Source organism: Rattus norvegicus, chromosome 17, assembly GCF_021556685.1.
Source record: "Rattus norvegicus strain SHRSP/BbbUtx chromosome 17, alternate assembly SHRSP_T2T, whole genome shotgun sequence".
In the NCBI taxonomy this organism is placed as follows: Eukaryota; Metazoa; Chordata; class Mammalia; order Rodentia; family Muridae; genus Rattus; species Rattus norvegicus.
In genome coordinates this window covers 79,822,406-79,835,000 of record NC_141550.1, presented here as the reverse complement: position 1 = coordinate 79,835,000, position 12,595 = coordinate 79,822,406, and the positions used below count along the sequence as shown (strand labels likewise).

General features: G+C 46.4%; 1 protein-coding gene across 1 annotated transcript in view; it reads right to left on the bottom strand.

The window, feature by feature from the left end:
- Positions 1–1,659: 1,659 nt before the first annotated feature.
- The window catches only part of Camk1d (calcium/calmodulin-dependent protein kinase ID), a 423,369-nt gene continuing 412,433 nt past the window's right edge, over positions 1,660–12,595 (bottom strand). The window contains exon 9 of the transcript XR_015640829.1: positions 1,660–1,910. The gene's annotated coding sequence lies outside the window, so the exon portion shown is untranslated. The remainder of the gene's footprint in view (positions 1,911–12,595) is intronic.

The window sequence follows — 12,595 nt, the reverse complement described above, 5'->3', positions numbered from 1 at the left end:
ATCCAGCAATGAAAGTGAATGAACCATCGCTACGGGCAACAGCACGGATAAGTCTTCTGGATGTTATGTGGAATAAAATAAACAAATGGCAGAGTGAGATTTCATCAGTCTGGAGTTCTAAACGGGCCAAATTAAACCAGGACGTTTCCGGTGCATACTTATATGTTGCAAAGGTAAAGCACAGATAAGTTTACCTTAAATATGAGGCCAGTGGCTAACTCTAATGAGGAGAGGAATCCAAAATGGCAAAGGGTGCGTGGTGGGCTCACTGCAGGTAATGTTCTATTTCGTGACCTTGGAGGTGCTCTGTGGTGTTCTGTTATGTATTCTTGAATGTGTTCTTTTCACATGTATTAAAGCGCGGTGTGTCGCACTCTGTCAAAATGGCTCACACCGAACCCCGAGAGACACCTGTGTGCTTCTATTCTCAGCTCTGCATCGGTGATGTTCTTAAATGCCTGACACCAGCCAGATGTGGAACATTTACAGCACAGAAATTGAGAAGTGCACACAAAAGAGGATCCCCCCCGCCCCCCGCTCCTAACAAATGAATTCATCCCGCCACTGATAACACGCTTGGAATATCCTTATCATTCACAGCTCTGGCATATTGAAGAAGATAATTTTTTTTCCCCAAGGATAAATGCCCTCAAAATCTTCCAGGCAAAACTAAATAAAACAAAACAAAATGCCAACAGCTAAACATAAAGATTCCTTTACCTATAAAGGACATGGGATGTCAGCTGTGAGAGACACCTGGTTGTAAGAAATGTGAGGTGTTTGACATTCTCCATTCGTATGTAATAAAAATCATCAAACTGATGCTAAAATTAAGGACTCTATCCAGCCACTCACGTTTACAGTACTGAATGAACCCTTTGCGGGAGGCAATGGTGGAGAGGATCAGAAGCCTTGTCTGCCATTCAACTTGACTATGTCACCTCAATTTTCGTGGGAATAGGACAGTGGAATGGGGGTGACAAATCCTGGGAATTAGACTCCAAAGACCAGCACCAGAGGGCAGGTCTGAGTTTATTGAACAGCGCATAAGCTTATAAACAGTGTTTGAGCCAATCCCGTGCTCCTAAATCCTCAGCCAATCATGTCTTGCCACACCATCACCAGCCTCAATGAAAGCCCTGACTGGTGAGGTTACTCAGAAGGAGTTGGAGGAGGGCATCATCACCTGTTAGGTCTTCAGTGAAGACGGACGGTTCTGTTCAGTAGGCCTCTCCGCTATCTCCCTTGTTTGCCAGCCAAAGAGAAAGTAAAAGAACAGAGAAGTACCCTCTCCACATTTCAGACACTCAGACTTGAGCTCCAGCCTGGTCCTCTGATTTGAGCTGGGTGGTCTTGAGTGCCTACTCTGGGGTCTCAGATCCCAGACGAGCTCCCAAATGTAAAGCCCCAGAGGGTCTCTATCTGCTGGGGGACCCCAAGTGAGACAATGAGTCTCAGATCGATGATGCAAAAGCAAGAGGTTTTTTTCCCCGGCATCGACCTCCAGCAGAATCTCAAGCAAGAGACCTGAGGCGATCGGGGGTTCGAACTTATAAGCACCTTTTATACATTTTTTTAGAGGACAGATTACAATAACAGCAATCATCCTGGGAGGGTATCTTTGTTCTCCAGAGGGCGCAGGTGGCCTTCCGGCAGTACATTTTATGGTTTAGCTGAGAAGTGGTTTTTTTTTTTTTTAAAGATTATTTTATGTACAGCATTCTGCCTGCATATGTGACTGCAGGCCAGAAGAGGGCACCAGATCTCATTACAGATGGCTGTGAGCCACCATGTGGTTGCTGGGAATTGAACTCATGACCTCTGGAAGAGCAGTCAGTGCTCTTAACCGCTGAGCCATCTCTCCAGCCCGCTGAGAAGTGTTCTTTCAGAGCCGTTTCTGGGAAATCATCCTGGGCCCCGGAGCATGAAACTCTCTCTTGGGGCCTAATGCTCTTTTCCTGAAGCCATCTCAAGGTTGGGTCAGAGTTGCTTAACCGTATCAGCGTCTCACCCGGAACTCCAATTTTCCTCTGTGGAAACCTAAAGCTTACGTCAGTACCCTGAATATGGACGAAAAGGCCTAGTTTCCATCCTCCCCAAACACCCATTTTGATTAAAGCCCGCGGTGTTTTGAATAAGAACCACCCCCGCCCCCACCCCATAGGCTCAGGTATTTGAATGCTTACCAGGGTGTGGACCGGTTTGATGGATTAGAAGGACTAGGAGGCGTGACCTTGTTGGAGGAAGGGTGTCATTGAGGTGAGGGCTGAGTGAGGGTGTGTGGCCTTTGAGGTTTCAAAAGCCCATGCCAGTTCCAGGCTCTCTTTGCCCGTGGATCAGGATTTGGGTCTCAGCCGTGTCTCGAGCACCATGTCTGTCTGCATGCCGCCATGCTCCCCACTATGAGGATAATAGACTAAGCCTCTGAAACTGTGAGCCAACCCCTCAGTTAAGTGTTTTCTCTCATAAGAGGACTGCAGTTATGGTGTCTCTTCACAGCGGTAGAATGATGACTAAAGATGAAGCTCTTCCTGAGTGTTCATCACTGGGTTTTTTGCTTTTTTTGGGCAGAGTGACTGACCCTGATATATTGAAACCTTTGAGTCAGACCTCCAACCTCCAGGCTAACAAAACATTCAAGACTTTTTTTAATTGGATATTTTATGTATTTACATTTCAAATGTTATCCCCTTTCCTGGTTCCCCATCCCCTCCCCATCCCCCTTCTTCTATGAGGATGCTCCCCCACTCACACTCCCACCTCAACACCCTGGCATTCGCCTACCCTGGGGATAAAACAGCCAAGGGCCAAGGGCTTCTCCTCCCATTGATGCCCAACAAGGCTACATATGCAGCTGGAGCCATGGATCCCTCCATGTGTACTCTTTGTTTGGTGGTCTAGTCCCTGGGAGTTCTGAGGGTTCTGGTTGGTTAATATTGTTGTTCTTCCTATAGGGCTGCAAACCCCCTCAGCTACCTCAGTCCTTTCTCTAACTACTCCATTGGGGACCCAGTTCTTAGTTCAATGGTTGGCTGCGAGCATTCACCTCTGTATTTGTCAGGCTCTGGCAGAGCCTCTCAGGAGACAACTATATCAGGCTCCTGTCAGCATGCACTTCTTGGCATCTACAATAGTGACTGGGTTTGGTGACTGCCTGTGGGATGGATCCCCAGGTGGGGCAGTCTCAGAATGGTCCTTCTTTCAGTCTCTGTTCCACTCTTTGTCTCTGTATTTCCTCCCGTATTTTGTTCCCCCTTCTAAGAAGGACTGCAAGATGCCCATGAGATTGCTTTCAACCAGGATGATTACAGTGTCTCTTATTCATTTATAATCAACAAGAGTCTGGGATGTTTGGTTTTGGACCTGGGACTAGCGACTGACATGAATATTTTACATTATTAAAGCAGACCCAGCCTCCAGGTTCTCCCAGCGTCCCCCAGTTACCACCTGGCATACCCTCCCCCAACCCTGAATTTCCATCTCGGGGGCTGGGTTTGACTTTTCTTCTAGAGTTTCTCCCTATATAATTCAGACATTTTGGTCTCTCTTGCACTCTTCTACTCCTCTCTCTGTGCATGAGCCCCTTTCTCTCTCTCTTTTTTTTTTTTTTTTTGTTTTTTTGTTTTTTTGTTTTTTTTTTCCGGAGCTGGGGACCGAACCCAGGGCCTTGCGCTTCCTAGGTAAGCGCTCTACCACTGAGCTAAATCCCCAACCCCGCCCCTTTCTCTCTTAGTCCCCTCCCCTATCCCATTCCCTTTCCCATGGCAACTTCTCTTTGGTATCAGTGCAGTTTCCCAATAAACCTGCCTTTAATCTAATTTAATCTAATCTGTCTGGAATTGGCTCATTTCACCGGTGGCAGAGAAATAACCTATCATAGTTGGGTACACTTTATTGTGTCCTTAGGGCTGCTTTTGACAGAAAGGTAACTTGATCATTAAAAAAATTTTAAATTGTGAATCAGCATCGTTTAAAGTATAAATCTGAAAAAATGGAAGTAAGAGACTAATATCACATAAACATGCCACATGGAAACTTTGACTGGAAAATATTGATTTTATATGATAGTGGGCAAGCAGCAGACTCAGAGGAGGTCTCTCCTTGAATGGTTTGACTCGTTTGTTTCAAGGACTGAGAACTGGGACATCCAAGGGTCTACACAAGGCAGACCTGGGTCTTGGTTCTTTGTTCCTTGGTTGTTTAGAGTCATGGCTTGTTTTGAGTTCCCAGTGAGACAGGAAAACATCAAGTATGGGGTAGATGATTATCAGAACTCTGAACAGATTCAGAGTTGATGAGTGAGAATCTGCATTCCAGGGGATTGAAAGCCACACACCGTGGACATATGTCCTCCCCTGGTTCTCACGCTCACTCTGTTTCCTGAGTCCAGCAATCATGTATCAATTCACCTCACTCATTGTTCTTGGCCTTATGCTTCCAGTTCTTTTTAACATTGTTGAGCACAATTTGATTCGCATTGGTTATTAGGAGATAAGCATCCTTCACAAGACAGCATGTCATGCCTTCAGGGCTGCACCACCTAGGACATCGTGGAAATGACTATTGCCAAGCTCCCAGATGCTAGAAGAAAAAGGCATATGAACTCAACTTCAGTTTCATCTCCAGATGTTGGGACCAAGTAAGAGTGAGAACCACACCCTTTAGATTCTCCCTTCCTGGCAGTCTCCTTTTTGTTCTTTCCTACTAGTATTTCTAAATGCTGCAGCTTGTGGCTGGTTGACACTCCATTACATTATTTTAACACAATTGTGGTGCATTGTGGTGTAAGGATATGCTAAAAAACAAACCACAGGTATTGATGCAGAATTATATTTGATATTCTAAACAATAGGAGGTCATTTCAGAAGCTCTTTCAGTTGGAGGGAGGTCAGTGGGAAGCAAAGAAAAATTTACCAGAATCACAGAGCTCCTTAAAACCCAAAGTATATACCCAAATCCAGGCTTTCACTTCAACTCTCTCAATTGGACGTTTTTGAAGAATGGAGCATGTTATTTTGTTATTCAAAGGTTGAGTCTGATATATAGACCCCCTCCACCCCTGTTTGAGAGCTATGTTGAACAGATTGCTGGTAAACAGTAACTGGGTAAAACTACTATCATGCTTCTAGTAACAAAATATCCAGCAAAGTTCTCTGGTGGACTCTGTACAATAGAAGACACAATTCCTTCTTTATAGGAGTGTATGTTCTAGGCAGACAATTGAGAGCTCAAAGGAAAAACATTGGGATAGAAAGTTCTCAGTGTACAGGGCATGTTCTACAGCTCTCTCTGGTCCTTGGGAACACAATTGGAACAATCCTTCACAGGGCAGAATTCTCAGGTGCCACCTTGAGACAGCCTTGCTCCATGACAGGTTTCGAATTGGTAGTTAAGGATGCTAGGCCTAAACCTCTGTTTCCAAGAACTGGTTTCTCCTGAGGCAAAACCAATGGGTTAACAGCAGTTTCTAGATTTCCTCAGCAACAGTTTTCCGTCCCCTGTCCCACCCCACCCCAATGCCCCAACAATGGTTCTAGAATGTTGCTAGGTGGTCTACGACTAGTTTTAGTGTCATAATCAAACTCAAATTGTTTAACATTGAGAGAATTTATAGAGTAGATGACATGGTTTTCAGGTGGCTAAAATCGAAACATAATCTAGGGATAGAATCGTAACTCTTTTAGTTAGGAATGATTTAATCGGCAAATTTAATAGACTAGATGTCGTGTGTATGTCATATTGTGTAATTTGCATGATTGTTATGGCTTTGTTCAATATATATCTTGGAGAAGAGGTTTTGTTTTGTTTTTATGGATAGAAAAGGTGAGGTGTATGGGGAGGTTCTGATGCAAAGGTCCTGTTCCCCAATTGGTTCTTGGTTTGTCAGTAAAGAAGGCTGGGAGCCAATTGCTGGGGAGACAGTACAGGCGGGACTTCTGGGTCCCAGAGGGAAAAGGAGAGGCAGGGAAGGAGAGTAGAGTTTTACCACACTTGGGAACGAGAAGAACACAGCAACCATATAAGGCCTGAGGTGGAGGGGTAGCTAGGACCTGTGGCCTTTGTTACAGATGGCTGGCCCAGTATGTTTGGCAGGGGCTAGGTGGGACTAGCCACTAAGTTTAGAGCAGGTGAGGAGATGGAGATAACAAATTTTTCAGGCAGGAGATAGTAACACCCAGCAATTGTGCTCAGGAGGCAGGTTGTAAAGTAACAAACGGTGTATGTGTGTCTTCTATCCTTGGATTCAAGGGTCTAGGGAGTGGGCTGATAGCACAGTCACCTCCCAGAGACAAAGGTGGGAAGAACCAAAGGAAATCGGTGAGGGACACAGGCAAAGGTGGTAGCATTTAAAACTACACGCAACATAGGTCAGTCACTCTGATGTCAGGAATGGATATACTCAACCCATAGCTGACACAGAGTTGCCCCTCACAGAGAGGTGCACAGGGCTGGAAGAAGTACATGTCCTGTACGGATAGGCCCCACATCACACACTAAAAGATCATCATCCCTTCTATGGAACCTAGGTGAGAAGTCCATGCTTTCTTTCCAGATCTCCTGAGAGCCTACACAATCCTCTGAAAGATCTTACACACACATACACACACGCACACACACATGCACACACACTCACACACACTCCACACACATACACACAACACTCACAAAAACACTCAAACACACTCACACACACTCAATACACACTCACACACACTCATATTCTCACACACACACTTACTCACACTCACTCACACTCACACCCGCACACACCCGCTCACACACTCACACAGACCCACGCACACACACACTCACACACACTCATATACTCACACACACACTCACAGTCACTCACACTCACACCCGCACACACCCGCTCACACACTCACACACACACTTACATACACTCACACTTACTCACACCCCCCCACACACACATTAACCGGAAGACAATATTAAATTTAGAGTTTTTCCTCCCTTAGGCAGTGCATGGGCATGTCTTTGAAATGGGCAGGGAACGTATCTCCTCTCTGTAGGCTAAAGTTTGCTCAAATCTCTCTCCCTTATCCATGTAACCCAATCAGGAGATTTCACTGTGCAACTATTCCCTTAAGATACTTCAGTCAAACCAATGAAGTTAAGATTTTTTTTTTTTTAAAAAAGGACCTCAATTCCCAGGAACAAGCAAATCATCCCTGAAGTGGATTAGCCAAGAAACAGGCTGACTGCTGGGCCACCATGCTGGCTCCCTCTGGACTTCCATTTCGGGCATGCTTCCACACGGCCACGTGATGAGCAGGTATCTCAGCCACAGGGAAGAAGACACAGAGGCCACTCAGTCTCTTAGTGATAGGAGCCATGATAAACGCAGTGGCTGGCAGAGAGAGCAAGTTTCCTGCAGCTCAGCTCAGTCCATACTCCCAGAGCACTGATGAATCCCCATGAAGAAACTTAGCAGGAGGTGGGAATGAGTCTGCACCAGACAGATTTCCAGGATAACAGCAAGCAGCCTGTATCACCCTCCATAGACAGCCAATCCCCCACCTCTGTGGATGCTGGCAGAACACAGTCCTGTTGGCTCCATGTTCTAAACTCTGTGATTCCTACTCTGAACTTCATTTCCTTTAGATTCTCCGCAGAACCTCAAAATTCCCACAGAGGGAAGGTAGTAGTTTCTCCCCCACCCACCCTTACTATCCCCACAACCTCTGTTGTAGCTCATCCTTCACTTTGAGGAGAAGTTGCCTCTTCTTGATAAGTAAGTCTGTAACACTTCTGACCTTTCCCGGGAGCCCAGGATTTAGCAGATACAAAGGACTGGAACACCTGGAATCACCTGATTTAAACTCTGTGGCCTTTGAAGCTAACCTAAGACTGACAGGGGCCCAGGTGGGTCTGATGTTGAAGGCTGAGGGGCTTGTCTGTTTTGGGGGTGCGTGGGCTTTACTGATGCATAGACAATCTGGTGGGTTTCATTCGCAGAGGTGCCAAGTGGGTTCACTTCCCAGTTCCCAGAAGCTCTTAAATGTTAGACTGGGATAACCTCCTCTGAATGAATACACTACTATGTGTAAAGACCCAGGGAGATGGCTCAGCAGGGAAAGGTGCTCAATGGAAGCTTGATGGCCTGAGTTTGATCCTCAGAACCCATATGGGGCAGGAGAATGGATGGAAGTTGTTCTCTGAACTTTATACTTGTGCTGGGACATGGGTTGCTCCCGATAAATAAATTAACTAAAATCTTCAAGAAACTCCTTCTAGGCTCCACCCACAGTTGCCTGGCAACAGCCAGGTTTGCCTGATTCACTATAAAGGGGGCTGTTTGGCTCCTCCTCTCTTACTCTCTTACCCTCTGTGCCCTTTCTCTCCCCATTCCTCTCCCCGCTCTCTCCACATGTTCCTGGCCGTCCCTACTATCCTCTTGACTCATCCCCATGCCCTAAATAAACTCTATTCTTTACTATAGGCTGGTCCCTCTGGGAGAAGGGATGCCTTAGCATGGGCCCGCATTCCACCTCACCATACCGTGCCTCTACCAAACATATCCTGGTTCTTTCTCTTTTATAAAACATAATTCTGACCAGGTACAGAAGGATGCAAGGCTGGGAATCTTCCATGCTCTTCCTAGCTACTTTCCACAGGTCAGACTGGTAACTTAGGATCTCGTGTCAAGAGGAAGCAAAGGGAAGTTGTTGCTTATCCTAAATGGAGACATTCCCCTAGACACCTCCTAAAACAATCTTGGCAAGTCAGTGCCAGTGGGAGTCCTTGGGAGGCAGTTTTTGAGGATACCAGGAGTGAATCCACAGTTACCTTAGGAACAGTTTCAAAACCATCTCATCCCTCCTGGCAATAAAAGGGCATGTACATATTTATATGGAAAGTGTTGGGGCAACCTCCCAAGCTTTAACCGGATTTAACCTCTGCAGCTTCTCTGACCCTGAGCTTTTCCCACTACTATGTGGGGCAGTGGTTCTCAGCCCGTGGGTTACAACTCTTGGGCAAACCTCCATCTCCAAATATTTACATTATGACTCATAACAGCAGCAAACTTAGTTATGAAGTAGTAATGAGATAATTTTATGGTTGGAGGTCACTATAACATGTGCACCAGTATTAAAGGGTCACAGCATTAGGAAGGTTGAAAACCACTGGTGTAGAGGATTTCGGTAAAGGGAGACCCCTATAGAGAGCAGGCTGATCTCTTCTCCCTGCCTCTGTCTGTCACGCACACGGGCACGCACTTTCATGAACACACACTCGCACACGAGTTTGAAACATCAGAATGTATAAGTTTCTTTCAGCTTCTTCACATTTGCGGTAGGGGCCAAAGATCACCATGGAATCCCGGAAGGATGACTTCCTCAACCAAGTTGAGTGGGAGGAGCGCTAGTCCAGAGAGAAAGCAATGGCTGTCCCCTGTGGCTCTTGGGTCTTAACATTGTCTCTGCAGGATGAAGTTGGAACAAATCCTTCCCAACACTCTTGATCAGCTTGTTAGCTGCAGAAGGCCAGGCCACAGAAGAAATTTGCCTTCTAGAAAGAGCTACAAGAGTATCACTGTGTGCCAACAGCTCACAGAAGACGACAGGCTCCGCCCCACACCCACCTGCATTTAACCATCCCTTGAGCCAGATTGCCTGATGGTCTTTCAGCAGAGAGCCTGGTCACCGCTGGAGTTTCCTCCTGCCTGCAGGGGGCACTGTGGTACCCATGATCCCTGATTCTCTAACTCCCTTCCACAGAGGGAATTGATACACGCTCTTATTTGGCTGGAACTAACATTAAAATGTTGTTGGTTCAATGGCTGAGCTCCAGACAATTGGCTACAACTCAGTTCCTGTGCTTTTTTGTAGCTCACCGCCACCTGGCTCTACCTAGATTCTACACCCGATGACTGTGTCAGCAAACCTCTGTGGGCTCAAGAACACTCTCGTTCCTGTGGGAGATGTATACATGCCACCCTGGGTCTATGGTTGTAGAATAGCAGTATCTATGATGCCCGGGTGCTTTCTAGAAAGGCAGACTCAATCTACATTGTGTGGAACATTGAACCTGTTGACTTTGGGAAGCAATTCAGGAAGGGAGGTCCTCGTGCCTGTTTCCTTGAGATACTGATGGTTCTCTACACAGTAAGTGGTTTGTCCACATCTCTCTGCATTTACTCTTTTTTTCCTAGAAGGTCACTAGCATCGGCCAGCACACAAGTTGCCATTAGTCAAAGGCCTCCATTTCAGTCAGTGATGTATGGCTGTGAGGAGACACCGTTGCCACAGCAACTCTTATAAAAGAAAGCATTTAGCTGGGGCTGGCTTACAGTTATCATCATCTCTGTAGAAACCATAGTGTCAGGGAAGCTTCTTGCTGGAGAAGCAGCCGAGAGCCACATCCTGATCCCCAAGCAGAGGGAACGAGCTTAGGTATTGACTTTTGAAACCTCAAAGCCCATCCCCAGGGACCCTCTTCCTCCTCCAAGGCTGCAACTCCTAATGCTTAGAATCCTTCCAAGTCGTACTACTCCCTGGTGACCAAGCACTCAGATAGATGAGGGCCATTTTTACTCAAACCACCACAGCGTGCAATTTTATAACGCTTGCTTCACCATAAAGCCTTTTTGGTTAACAGAACATTTGCTTGCCATTCACACTACCACACTCTGTATAGGTTCCACTTTAATACAATGCCAACGTGTTTGAAAAGATTTTACATCGGGCGTTCTTGATCAATTCTATTCATTAGAAGGCTGGCTGGGTTCTCTGGGAACACACCACATTCTCCAGGAGATTTCCAGACCTCTAGCAGTAAGAAATTCAAAGCTCAACTGGGAATCGTGGAGACTCCTCACCCTGCTAGAATAGGGGACACATCAGCCGTGTCTGTGACTGGACCTCTCTCACCTGAATCCCTACGGATGAGCTTCCTGGCTATTCCCACACTCCAGCATCCGGCAGTCCAGGTGCTGGTGAGTAATGAAGACTTTGCTGTCTCTGCTCTGGAGTTCCAACCCTCAGTGTTTTTCCCACCACTGTTCAAGGTCGGCGCACAAAGACTGTGACGAGCATGGTGACAACTTGGTTTTACCCCAACCTCTGTATTGGCCTCCCTGAAGCGCTACTTTCGTGCAGATAACTTCCTGGATGGATTGGATAGGGCGGATTGCCTGAGTGGCCAGAAGGTTTGGCCTAGGAGGTATAAACGGAAAGAGTTCTATTTGTTGAACGTCAAGCATGACTTCCTGGTAATAATGAATCCAACACGGGACCATCTCTGCGTTTCACAGTCCCAACCACAGGAGGAAGATCCCATCCAATAATTGTGCACGCTGACTACGGCTTCCTGAGATAAACTCATCCGCTGCCGCTACCATAATCACTTTAAGCTGTGGGTCAGTCCGAGATCAAATACAATACACTTCTAAGAGCATAGTACCAAAAGAGAAGGTCGAGTTAGGACAAAGTATTAGCTTCTTTGGGACATTATAGGATCTATAGTTACTTAGAGATGGCTTTAAGCCACCTGACACGGGTGCTCTGAAAGAACAGTCTGTGCTCCTAACTCTTTAGGCATCTCTCTCTAGCCTCAAAATAATCGTCATGTGATATGGGATGGATTGTAACTCACTATGTAAAACACCTTTATCAGCGTCTACCTCTGGAGTATTGAAATTAAAGCAGTGCTCGGGGAACCAAAAAAAAAAAAAAAAAAGGAATTCAAAGCTCGGTGCTACAGGTACCAGGTACAGGCATGGCCAATACCTTCGCTGCAGCAGGGGAGCCTCTGTATCCCCGAAAGCCGAGGTGCAGACAATCGAGGAGGAGCTGGAAGAGGACAAGGACGGAGAGCTAGATGAGACCCTGCTGGAGAGACTCTGGGGTCTGACGGAGGTGTTTCCTGAGAGGGTCTAGTCAGCCGCTGGAGCCACCTTTGATCTCTCGCTCTTCGTGTCTCAGAAGATGAACAGATTTCCCAGGGCAGCTTTGCGAATCAGGACCACTTCCTTCCTGACCCTGGTTCATCCTGCTGTCTTTTGAGACAGAAAAGTTGCAAATGGAGCAACACCAGCAACTGCAACAATAGCAGACATTTTTAGGGCCTGACCCAGGGCTGTCAGGAGGAATGGCAGAGCCTCCACCTCCACTTCCTGGAAAGATCTAGCTCGTTACCGCATTGTTTCATTTGTGTTTGAACTGCTGATTGTTTGAACTTTTTCTTCTTCTTCTTTTTAATCTTGGCATGTTGTTCAATTCGAACCTGGCAGGAACTTTTCTCCGTTTCTCATGGAGAGACCCCAGTTGCACCTGTGCCCCTCATAATGAAGGCCCTCACTCACTTCCTGTTCTCACTCGGATGCAGGAGTATAGCCATTTATCTATTCCTTTAATGAATTGCTCCTAAAGAAGTTCTTACATGCCCAGCGTGGGAAAGAAGTAAGCACCAGTGACCATTAAGGACTTTTTCCTCTGTACACTTTGGCTCGTGGACCTGCGTGGTGTGTGTGTGTGTGTGTGTGTGTGTGTGTGTGTGTGTGTGTGTGTGTAAAAACGAAGTCAGCGCTAACTTTTTGTATTTAAATATTAAAAGAACACCAACTGAAGAA